Raw genomic sequence first — 11,318 nt, forward strand, 5'->3', positions numbered from 1 at the left:
CTAAAGTGCATTAATTGAATGTGTAGGCACACCTGATCTAGTCCAACCCCCTGCTCAAAGCATGACCAGCCCCAACTACATCATCCCAGCTGAAGTTTTGTCTCCCCCGGTCTTCAAAACCTCCAAGGATGGAGACTCCACCACCTCTCTGGGTAACTTGTCCCACTGCTTTACTACCTTCCTGGTCAGAAAGTTTTTCCTGATATCTCAGTGATGACTTTTAGACCTCTCCTAAACGTTTGTAGAAACAGGCTGTTTAGGACAACAGGACAACAGATGGGGGTGGAAACGGGAGCAAGTCCAAGCTTGCACTGGCGGACACATCCGAGTCGGCAAAGCAGACGTTATCCACACTCCCCTTGGGTAATGTACCCCGTTTGTGGCTATGACACTCATAGATGCATCTCAATGCAATCCTCCTACTAGCCCATGACTTAAAAGGGAAGGCAGCGACCTATATACAGAGCGTGCCTGTAGATACAGCACACACATGTACGGCATATGTACATATATGCGTACATATGCAACCTGCTGATGTTGTATCCAACTAAGGTAATTTTTTCTTTTTTAAAAAAGCATCCAGTTGGAGTCACAGCCAGCCGGAGAGGAACCCTTGCAGTTACCGAGAACTTCTCTCATAGCCAAGCTATCGAAGAGCCTGCCAGACTCGCAGGGTAATTTTCCTCTCTCTCATCTTGCTGAATTCCCCCAGGAGAGGCAGAGTTTACAAAATATCTGGTAATTCCATTTCAGGAGCAAAGGAACCGTAAGCAGATGCAGGACATAAGGTCAATAAAAGTCCTATTTTCTAGTCTGAGAAGAGCAAAACAATGACCGTTCAGGGACTGTCCAGGGCTCACTCACCTTCCACCCCCATCTTCTCTCCAGGGCCTCATTAGGAAAACAGCATATATCTAAAGGAATCAGACCTCCTGGTAGAGATGATATCTTTTATCAGACCAACTAGTTTTTTGCAAAAAAAAAAAAAAGGTCTTTAATTGCAAACTTTCAGGCACAAGCATATCCCTAAGGCACTACAGGGAAGGAGAAGGGACAGGGCCAGAGAGGGAGGAGACACTTGATAGTAATATTCCCCCTGGTTTTGAAAATTCATTTCCGTCTCAGCTTAAAAATAACCCACCGGACTTCGACGCCAAAGGGACTGGCAGTTGTCCGGCATCGTGTGTGTGCGGCTTTGTTATTCAAAGGTTGTACAGGAAGGCTAGGCTCTGCATGCCGGCTTTGCCTCTGGCTTGCCGGTAGCGGTTTGCTATCGCAAAGCTGCTGACAGATTTGAGTTGGAGACAGCCCGGGAAGTATTTATCCAGAGAAAGCCTCATATGTTTCAAGTCGATTTTGCACACAAATAGGAAAAGGGGGAAAAAACCCTGTAAAAACAAGGGAGAGCAGGTTTGGAAAGTTCTTCCTTCCTCAATCTTGGCCTGAAAAGATTTTCAGATGTGGAGTGAAGAAAAGGTCAGCCCCGGGAGCAGTGGCTGCCAGAAAATAGTGAGAGCTGAGGCTGTAGATAATGGATGCCCCCGCTCCAGGCTTTACGGGGCAAGAAGAGCATGCAGGAGCTCGGGCTGAGTTCATGTGGACTGGGAAGAAGTCATCCAGGGCAATGGGATGCACGTCATTTGAAGTGATGGCTTCACCTGAGGGCTCCCTGGTGGCTGATGCATGCAGAGTTTGGCAGCTCCCAATCCACTTCCTTGCAAGCAGAGGTCTGTCCCCCACACTTCTGACAACATGCAAGTCCACAGGCTGGCCAGGCTCGGGCACTGACGTCCCTGCCTCTGGACACCTAGCTGGGGTTGGCAGGGAAGTCTGAGGGCACCCGCGTTGTCTGCAAAAGGTATGCATCAACTTCCAGCAATGTGGGGCTGTGGGGTGGGTTTCCAGCAGCCAAGCCCCAGCCAGGGCAGAATCTGTAACCGAGTGTAGGCTACAGGCAGAGTTGAATTCAACAGTGGGTGCATCTACACGTGCCCAGTTACTGCACAGTAGCGTAAAATTACTGTGCAGCACGGGCATGTGTCTACACATGCACACTTGTATTGCACAGTAATTATGGCGACTTATGCAGACTTGGGTGTAAATTTGAGACCTGCATGATGCAGGTATCAAATTTATGCCTGATTAGTTGCTGCGCAGTAACACACGTGTCGATACCTTATTGCGCAGTAACACTGTGTGTGTGGACTGACTTAGGACTAACTTGAGTCCCAAGTCAGACCACACACAGCGTTAATGCACTTTAACTCCTGCCCATGTAGATGCTGGCCTATTCTGGCCTACTGCGTAGTAACTTACTGCACAGTAAATTTAATGCGGTGTAAATGCACATGTAGACATACCCAATGAGGCCAGGGGGAAGCATCCCAGGGAAAGTGGGGCATATACGAGTATGGACCAGCTGGATATTCCCTTCCAGGGCAGGGGTCTCAGGGTCCATGGAGGGTTACTATATCTCCCCATCAAAAAGGCACTCTCAGCAGCCCTTTACCCTGCCAAAGTCCCTGCTGAGCAACTTGTTTCCTTGGGACCACGGAGGAGCCTGACCCTTCGTATTGGAGGCTCGGTCCCCTAGGACAGGATGGGAAGGGAAGGCTGGGGGCTGGCCTAGGACTTGGCTTTAGCTGGCTGCTGGCTGTGCAGGGAGCAGCTGAAGAGGGCATGGGGGGTGGGGAGGGGAGGTCCTTTAATTAAAAACTTGCAGTCTGGAAAATGTGAGCAGCTGCTGTTCTCAGCCCCCTGCTGTCCCCTCCCTGAGCACGTACAACAGCAATACGGAGTCAGGGCTATAAAACACTGACTCTCCTCCCTTCTCCCGACACCAGGGACCCAGCCTGCTCTTACCTTGCCCATCTCTTGCTCCCAAAACCATGCCTTCCCCAACCCCAGCCTGCCAGGGCTTTGCAACCAAGGGGCCAGCAGCTCTATGCAGCCTAAGAGTGCAGGCTCCTGCCTGGGCAAAAATCCCAGGTATCAGCCAGATACATCAGCCAACAATGGGCAGCTCATGTGAGTAGGAGCGTCCACCAGCCAACAACCCCTGCCCCTCAAACTCACCCCCTCCTAGCTGTTGCAACCTTTCAAAATGCTAATTTCTTTCTACATTGCCAGAGTCTCCCCACCATTGATCTCCCCAGGTGCCTCTCATAACTAACTGGGCTTGCTGAGTCTGCAGAAGGGAAAACTGAGGGGGGATTTGATAGTAGCCTTCACCTCCCTGCAGGGGGGCTGCAAAGAGGCTGGATCTGGACTGGTCTCAGTGGGGGCAGATGACAGGACAAGGAGCAATGGGCCAAACAGTTACAGTAGCGTATGGGCCAAACCAATCCTGCCTTCACAACATAAAGCTTGTCTCACCATTCATTGATTAAGAGACCTTTCGCTTCCTGCATGGACCTGAGTGCATCATATAACAAGGGTGGTTGGTCGTAGCCATGTTGGACATGGGCAGACAAGGTGCCTTGGGTACATGTGATATCTTTTATTTGACTGACTAAATAATTGGGAAAAAAAATGTTCTTTGCAAGCTTTCAGGTACAAACACCCTTCTTCAGGCATAGGGCAGACTTGAAGAAATGGAAGCTAATTAGGGGATTCGACTTGAGCCGCTGATAACACCAGGGATAAAGAAGGCAGAGGAAACCTCAAGATGTCGAAACTCCGCTTAAGTTTGTTTGGGGGCCTATGGATAGCTCTCACTTGGTGGGGAATGAAGGTACAGTGATGGCACGAAGCCCAGCTCAGCCCCGTCCCAACGTGCAGCTGGGGAGAAGAAAAGAGAATTACTTTTTTGCTGAGTTGTAGGTCATGACCAGGCTCACCAAAGGCAGGGAGAGGCAAATCATCTTTTCACCTGCCGCGAAGAGAAGAGCCTTAACTCAACTCACGCTCACATGTCAGGCAGCGCCGCTGGGGGCTTTCACTGCAGCGATTCAGGGGTTGTTCGACATTTTGGGCAGTTTGCAAGAGGGCTGCTTAGGAGGTTTTTGGGACCGGACTTGTCTAGCATGGTTTCGACAAGGATGAACGTGCTTGGAGCAAGGGGCTGTGGGAGGGGATGTCCCGAGGTCCCCACCTGCCGGACTATTTGACAATTATATGATGAACCTGGTGACCAAAATTGATGTTAGGAAGGAATTTTCCCCCCGGCAGACTGGAAAAAAACCTTTGCTGCCCCACCGCCAACACCCACTTTGTTGTGACTCCGGCCTTGAAGCAGCCTGCAGAAATCGGGCAGGTGTATTCCAGAAATGCATCAGTTCCCTGCAGCTTTGTAGGGGCTGGAAGTCAGTGCCGAGGGACCTCTTCGCTTTATATCTCCAGGGCTTGTTTCTATTCTAAAGCAACGTGCAGCCTGCCTTTGATTCCCATTGCTGTGAAGAGATACTGGGCTTGCTTAGCCCCTTGGGGAGTCCTACGGCCGTAAGAAAAGGACGGCAGCAATAGTCACCAGGCGCGTGCACGTGGAAAAGGATTAGCTCTGTTTGTCATCATTTTCTCTGCCAGGCCTCACCCACTCATAGCATGCACAGCATCCAGGTTGGTTCAGGGGATGTTTGATCTCCAGCCACACTGTCCCCAGTACCTTCCCTTGACATGGCCTGAACCCACCGTCCTTTGCATCTCCTCGCTGTCTAGGAACCTCCTTCCTCCCAACCTCATCTCTGCCCAGCTGGGAAACAAGCCACTCATCAGAAGAATTTACGTTCAAACAGGCCACAGCACTTCATAATAAGTGGATTAAGAGCCAGTCTGGAAAAAGGATTAAATCCTATTGCACCACAGCGAAGTCTGCATGTTTAACTCATGATGTAATACGCGCAGCGGGAATTCTCCAGTACGAGGGACATGCAGAGATTTTAAGTTACAGCAGCCATCAGTTTGGGAGCTGTGGGATCACACAGTCCTATTTCCACCTCTGCCCTCTTTATCACACCGGGCCTCCTCCTCCCTTGCTCAGTCAAAGGAGGCACTGAACTGTTCCTTGATCAAAAGACCTTTCGTCTCCTATTGTGGAGGTTCATTGCATGACTGCATCCCAGTGCACTGCTGGCTGGACCGGCTGGGGGGGGAGCTGCCCTGATCTTCTCCGGTCAGCCAGCAAATATGCCCATTTATTCATTCTGTTTGAAATGTTTTGTTTAGAGGGATGCCTATCATGTAGCAGGCAGGCACGGCCGTGAAGTGCCTGGGAGATAGACAGCTACTGAGTCCAGATGTTAGCATCTTCCAGTTGGCACCAGCCACCAGATGTGTGAGCGAGAGCTGTGCAAACTGTGCTGGCCTGTCTTCACCCGTCTCCGGCTCCCCTGAAGAGCATCCCTCCCTCTTTAGCGGGTGAAGGGACTGATGGAGATTTTCCAGCCTCTTTCATCCCTTGACCTCAAAGCATTGAGCAAGGCAGGGCAAGGGTCATTCTTTGCATTGTACAGATGGGGAAAGAAAGGTGAAGAGCAACCTGTGGGCTCAAGGAGACAGAGGGACTGGTCAGGGTGACACAGGGTGACCCAGGTTAGTGGGGAGAAGAGCACTCAAGCCCTCCTGAATCTACCCACTGGAGCAAAATGCCCCTGTCTGAGCTACAGCAAGGAGCAGGGGCTTGTTGAGCTTGGGGAGGAAGACAAGGCAGTGAGGGAAAGAGCTGCTTGCAAAGCAGGGCAGCATGAACAAGCTCTACAGCATCCTGAAAGCATCATGGTGTGAAGCTGTCTCATCGCCTCACCATACAAGCCCTGTACTGCAGCCAGGAGGCCTGAGCTTTGGCCGGCAGCTGCTTCTAATTAAGCAAGAGGAATTATGTAATGAATTTCAAGAGAATCTCTCCCATCTGCAGAAGGCTGTCACTTGGCAAGGGCTGGCTGTAGGGTCAAGTCTGCAGCAATGCCCAAGTATAGGATCCCTGGGACATCAATGCAGAGCCAAACATGTAAACAACCTTGTAATTAATTACTCCAGGCCTTAAAACTAATTACTAAGGGCTCCGCCTCACTGCTTTCTGCCCCTCAGAGACTGAGCACGAGAGAGGAGGTGGTGTAGGATGGAGAAATTCACTTGGCTGTTAACTCAGTCCCAAGGAGATGCAAGGGAAGCCGTCTCATTCCAGGATTCATATTATATAAACCTCTTCTCTCTCACCATGACCAGAAGCCAGAAGCAAGACAGGGATCTGGTCTTCATCAGCGTAGGCAGAGGATTTACATAAGCCTCTAGCTTTAGGTTCAATCTTTAATAGACCTTCTCCACCAGAATCACTTTTCCCTGGCTCGTGTTGAATTTACTGATCATTCATCTTTCCACAAAAGCTTCTCATGGCCAGCAGCACCTTATAGATAACAAGGAGCGCAGGATAATATTGCACACAGATGCACACACACATACAGAAGCAGTTATAATGGGTGCATCTACATGTGACGCTTTAATGCGCATTAGCCTATGTTAATATGCATTAAAGGTATGTGTTTACACATGCGCACACTTACTGCGCATTAAAATGGTGAATTTAGGCTATTCACGCCTACATTTGGTACCTCCAAATGCAGGTATCAAATTTAAGTGCAAAATAGTTAAAGCGTATTAACGTAGACACGTTAAAGCGCATTTACGCTGTGTGTGCGGGGACTGACTTGGAACTAACTTGAGTTAGTGTTAATGCACTTTAACACCTGTTTTAACACTTGCTTTAACTAACAGTGTTAATGCGGTTTAACACCTGCATGTAGAGACACCTGCCTAAACCCGCTTAATGCGCATTAAGCTAATGCACATTAAATTGAGGCATGCTTAAATGCACATGTAGACGTGCCCAATAAGGAGGCAAGTAGTTTAGTATTTCTTTCAGGAAAAAGCAGAAAAAAGAAATAATTGAGCTGATAAAGTGACTTTATCTACCATGCAGAGTCTACTGCTTTGAAGTCATGCAGGCTGATTCTCACTGCTAGAGAAGCACATCCATGGGGAACAGGACATTTCTACCCTTTAATTCATTTTCACAGTGATTGCTCCCTTGGGGAGGGAAAATCTGAAGACAGGGAATTTGAGGAGCCTATTACTTTGTGTTTTCAAAAAGCCGATGGAGAATGTTCAGTATTTTGGGCTTGCTTTGGAGAAGAGTACCATTCTAACTGCCCATGGTAAGAGCTGATGTGGGCATCCATGGTAAGGTACCCAAGGTAAACTGAAGTTTGGGGTGAAGGAACAGAGCAAAGAACCCCAGCTCCTGCAAAAATATATCCTCCAGAAAACAACATGGAAAACCATGTGGGAAAGGGGTTTCTTTTTTAAAGCCATCCTGAAACAAAATTTGTATTTAGTTCTAATGAACTTCTAAAACCTACTGAAAGATCATCATTTTCCATTATGTTACTTAGTGCGGGGATTTTTTTAATAAAAAGGCACTTAGAGATGCTGATGGTATAAAGTGTTTCCGTGGTAATTCACAGCCTTACTCAGCTGTGGGAGATAAATGAAGGTATCAAGCACAAACAGTATGCTAAGTTCTCTATAGAAGATGTGGAATATGGTCTGTCCCACAGCACCGTCATCTAACTAACTACTGGTCATCTGTCTTGAATGGAAAAATCAACACCCTCGAGTAGTAGCTATACTTGGAAACTGGACCCTGGACTACATTCCCGGTGATAAGTGATAGGAGCTGAATCATATTAAGTAAGAAAAACTCTGCTTCTCTCCTGACACAAGGGATAAACAGAGCTCAGGACTGGTGCTCGTATTTATAGTTAGATGTGTGTGGTAATAACTAACCACGACGCCCACTGATCTCAACAGGAGGGTCAAGTCAGCCCATAGCACGATATCATGGCAATTTCTAAGTCAGCTGGAGAACATTATCCACTGACCTTTTGGTTCTTTTGCAGACTTTTCCCATGAAGAAGAGGGCTGAGGATTCACCACACCACTAAAATTGCATGCGAGGAAAGCCCAGGCAGACTGGTGACTATTTTTAGAATCAGAAAATGAAGGTGGAAGGGACCTTAGGAGGTCACATCTAGTCCAACCCCCTGCTCCAAGCAGGACCAGCCCCAACTAGATCATCCCATTTTGTCAGAAATGAGATCACCTAATGGAGTATTTCCCCAACAAGCATCAGCAGCTCAGAATGGTCTATTTTCCCTGCTGTCAATTATCCAGTGGGCAACTGGTCTCTGGTACACTATGAGGCCTACGTGGGGATACAAGAGACTGTGCATTTGATCCACCTGCTCTGACAAGGACTCAATTCTGCTGATAACATTCATAGAAATGCTGCATTATTTTAAAAAAATGAGAAATTAAATGAATCCGGATCTTCCTTTTGGTAGGACTCATGGCCAGGGGTTTTCAGGTTACCTGGGAAATCTCTCCCCTGCACACATGCTCCATTTTTTACATCTGAAAAAGTGCTGAGGTACCTCAAGTAATTGGGCTTTCCCATTTATCTGCAACATCTACAGTACTTCTGAGATCTGACTGCAGCCTTCCTGGACTTCCAGGGTCCACAAACAAGACTACAGAAGGTCAAACACGTCACTCCGCATGGACATGCCAAGGAAAGAAAAAAACCATATGGAGCTTTCTCCTGTTGTACAAGGGTCAAGGGACGGGGGATTAAAAAGGCAGAGGAATCTCTAAACTCAGAGAATATTACAGATAATGGTATTTTCCATCTTTCTAGGCAACTGAACCGCACTTGACACTAATGTATCCTACTGCCTTACAAACATGCATAAAGCCCCAGAGGTAACCCATGCATTGGCCTTCAGTTGCTTCCACTGCCTCCATTTCCAAGGCAAAGGTTGGTGGTTCCAAGCAGGCAACAGCAAAGATCTGACATCTGGTCACAAAAATGTGAGGTCCACACCCACAGGTCACACTGACAGATGACTTCTACAGCTGTGGGGTAGCCTCCAAAAGGACCCTATCCAGTTCCTCCAGCCTCATCTTTGCTTGAAGAGTACAACCAGCAAGAAACGATTTGATTAGCAAGAAAAGAAGGTGACGTCCAAGACAGCCCAGCTGGAGCACATTGAAAGCTCTGAAAAATCAACCCAGGATGATAATCTTACTATACAGTACGCCTGTCTACACATGCATTTATGCTGGTGTAAATTCACTAAGCGGAATAGGTAAGCAGGAATAGGCCAGTGTGTACAGGTGCAGGTGTTAATGTGAATTAACGCTGTGTGTGGTCTGATTTGGGACTAGAGTTAGTCCCAAGTTAGTCCATGCACACAGTGTTACTACACAGTAAAGCATCTACACGTGCATTACTGCGCAGTAACTAACCAGGAGTAAATTTGACATCTGTATGATTCAGGTATCAAATTTACGCTCAAGCTGGCGCAAGTCACCATATTTACTGTGTAGTACAGGCATGCACGTGTAGAGACGTGCCCGTACTGTGCAGTAAATGTGCATGTGTAGACACGCCCAGTGGGTAGCTACTGAGACAACCGGGATGCTCAGTCTAAGCTGTTTTTGGCAAGTAACTGTACTTGCTAGAGTTCCTTTCATGTCCCTGGTTCCATCCATGCTTTCTGTTCAGGGATCGGAGCAATTACTGCTTTTTTTTCAGTATTTTATCTGATTGTATGCTTTATCATGTGAGCTGTCCTGTGTCTTTTTTGGGGAGGCAGACAGATATATAAAGAAAGAAGCACATTGTCAAGCCCAGTACCCTTCTATAACCAAGCCTGAAAGCCAAGCCTGGTGCACTAAAGACCTGGTCCATGTCTGATAGGTTGTGGTGCAGGATCCCAGCCCTTGCGCAACAGAAGGGAGCATTTGCCATGGTTGTTGCCCTTTGAGCACTCAGCATCCATGAGCTGAAGATGTACCAAGCCATGTCTGCTGTAGTCTGGCAGCTGGAGTAATGCTTTCTCTCAGCCTGTACAACGCCCCTAAGTGCAATGAGATTGCCAGAGGTTACAGCTAGAGAAAAACTCAGTTCCATAGAAATTAGTCACGGTGCTTTGTGGGGGATGCCCACAGCAACAGGGTTGTGACCTCGAATGCTAGTCAAAGGGAAAAGCCCAGAGTCATTTGGGAGCTTGCAAAGAAGACTCCTGTATTATCTCTTGCTACTTCTTCCCTGATTATCACCAGCAGGGCTCAACAGCCACAAGGCGCATCTACACGGAACGCTTACTACTCATTAGCTTAATACCACTGCGCAGTAGCAAAAACCATGCTAATAGACTATTGTGCATTGTTATTAGGCTAATGCACAGTAAGCATCACTAAATGACCCTGCACTGGCGCTACTGCACAGTAACTCTAGGTACTGTGCCTTTAGTAACTACTTTATTAAGCAAGTACTAAACTAAATACACAGTATCTAAGGGGTACAGTCTGTAGCCTTATTGGTCTACAAGCAAAAGGAATCAGAACTCATGGCAGAGGTGATATCTTTTATTAGACCAACTAGACATTTGCAAAAATAATTATTTATTTGCAAGCTTTCAGGCATGTTCACGTTTCCTCAGGCATAGGAGAATGCAAAGATTGTAAAATATCTCCTAGGTGGAAATGAAAATTTATATTTCACGGGATAGCTGAAGGTATTGTGAAATCTCCTGGTTGGAATTAGGTTTTTGGTGGTAGCCGTGTTGGTCTACGGTCATAGGCAGGCTAGGTTCTTTGGGTAGATGTGAGATCTTGTATTAGACCAACTGAATAGTTGTTGTAATAAAACTGAATCATGTCTACCCAGAGAACCTTTCCTGGTTGGAATAGTTCATTTTGTGCAAATTAGGCTCAGATAAAAGTTCAAACAGTCTATTTACCTCGATGTTGTCTGGTGTCAAGTAGGATGTTGAAGTATGTTTCCTTCTGGTTATGATATCTGGTTCTGATTCCAGTATCTAAGGTGCATTAATGAATGTGTAGAGGCACCCACAGGCCTATATTAAGATCCTAGACAGTACTCTCCACATCTGCCCTCTTCCCCAGACAACGTATATCACACATCCTCATTACAATCTGTTTGGAGGCCTTGGCCCCTGAGCCCATGCATAAAACCCATCCACCCTCAACGATGCAGCGCAAAGATGTAAGAGCAGCTCTCTTAAGGAGGACAGTAAAAGACACTGAGCATGAATTAAATGCTTTTAGGATGGGCTTGGTTGCTAGTTATAAAGAAATAATTCTTCTGTTAATCCATCGGTCGGGCATAGCACGGTGCAAGTTGCTCCACGGCCTCCAAACTCCAGCTCACAGCCAGCCCAGTACATATGTTACGTGGCCATGTTGGCATTCAATCCTCCCTTCTTGTGCCCAGACTGACAGCAGAAGCGCCAACAGTG

General features: G+C 47.3%; 1 long non-coding RNA gene across 1 annotated transcript; it reads right to left on the reverse strand.

The window, feature by feature from the left end:
* Positions 1-2,109: 2,109 nt before the first annotated feature.
* Positions 2,110-6,944, reverse strand: LOC109287835. The gene is made up of 2 exons (XR_002094970.1): positions 6,728-6,944; positions 2,110-2,267 (listed from the first exon to the last, which is right to left on the reverse strand). It is a non-coding gene; the product is annotated as an uncharacterized LOC109287835 (long non-coding RNA).
* Between the last annotated feature and the right edge of the window lie 4,374 nt (positions 6,945-11,318).

This window comes from Gavialis gangeticus, unplaced genomic scaffold, assembly GCF_001723915.1.
Source record: "Gavialis gangeticus isolate Ggan-Ray unplaced genomic scaffold, GavGan_comp1, whole genome shotgun sequence".
In the NCBI taxonomy this organism is placed as follows: Eukaryota; Metazoa; Chordata; order Crocodylia; family Gavialidae; genus Gavialis; species Gavialis gangeticus.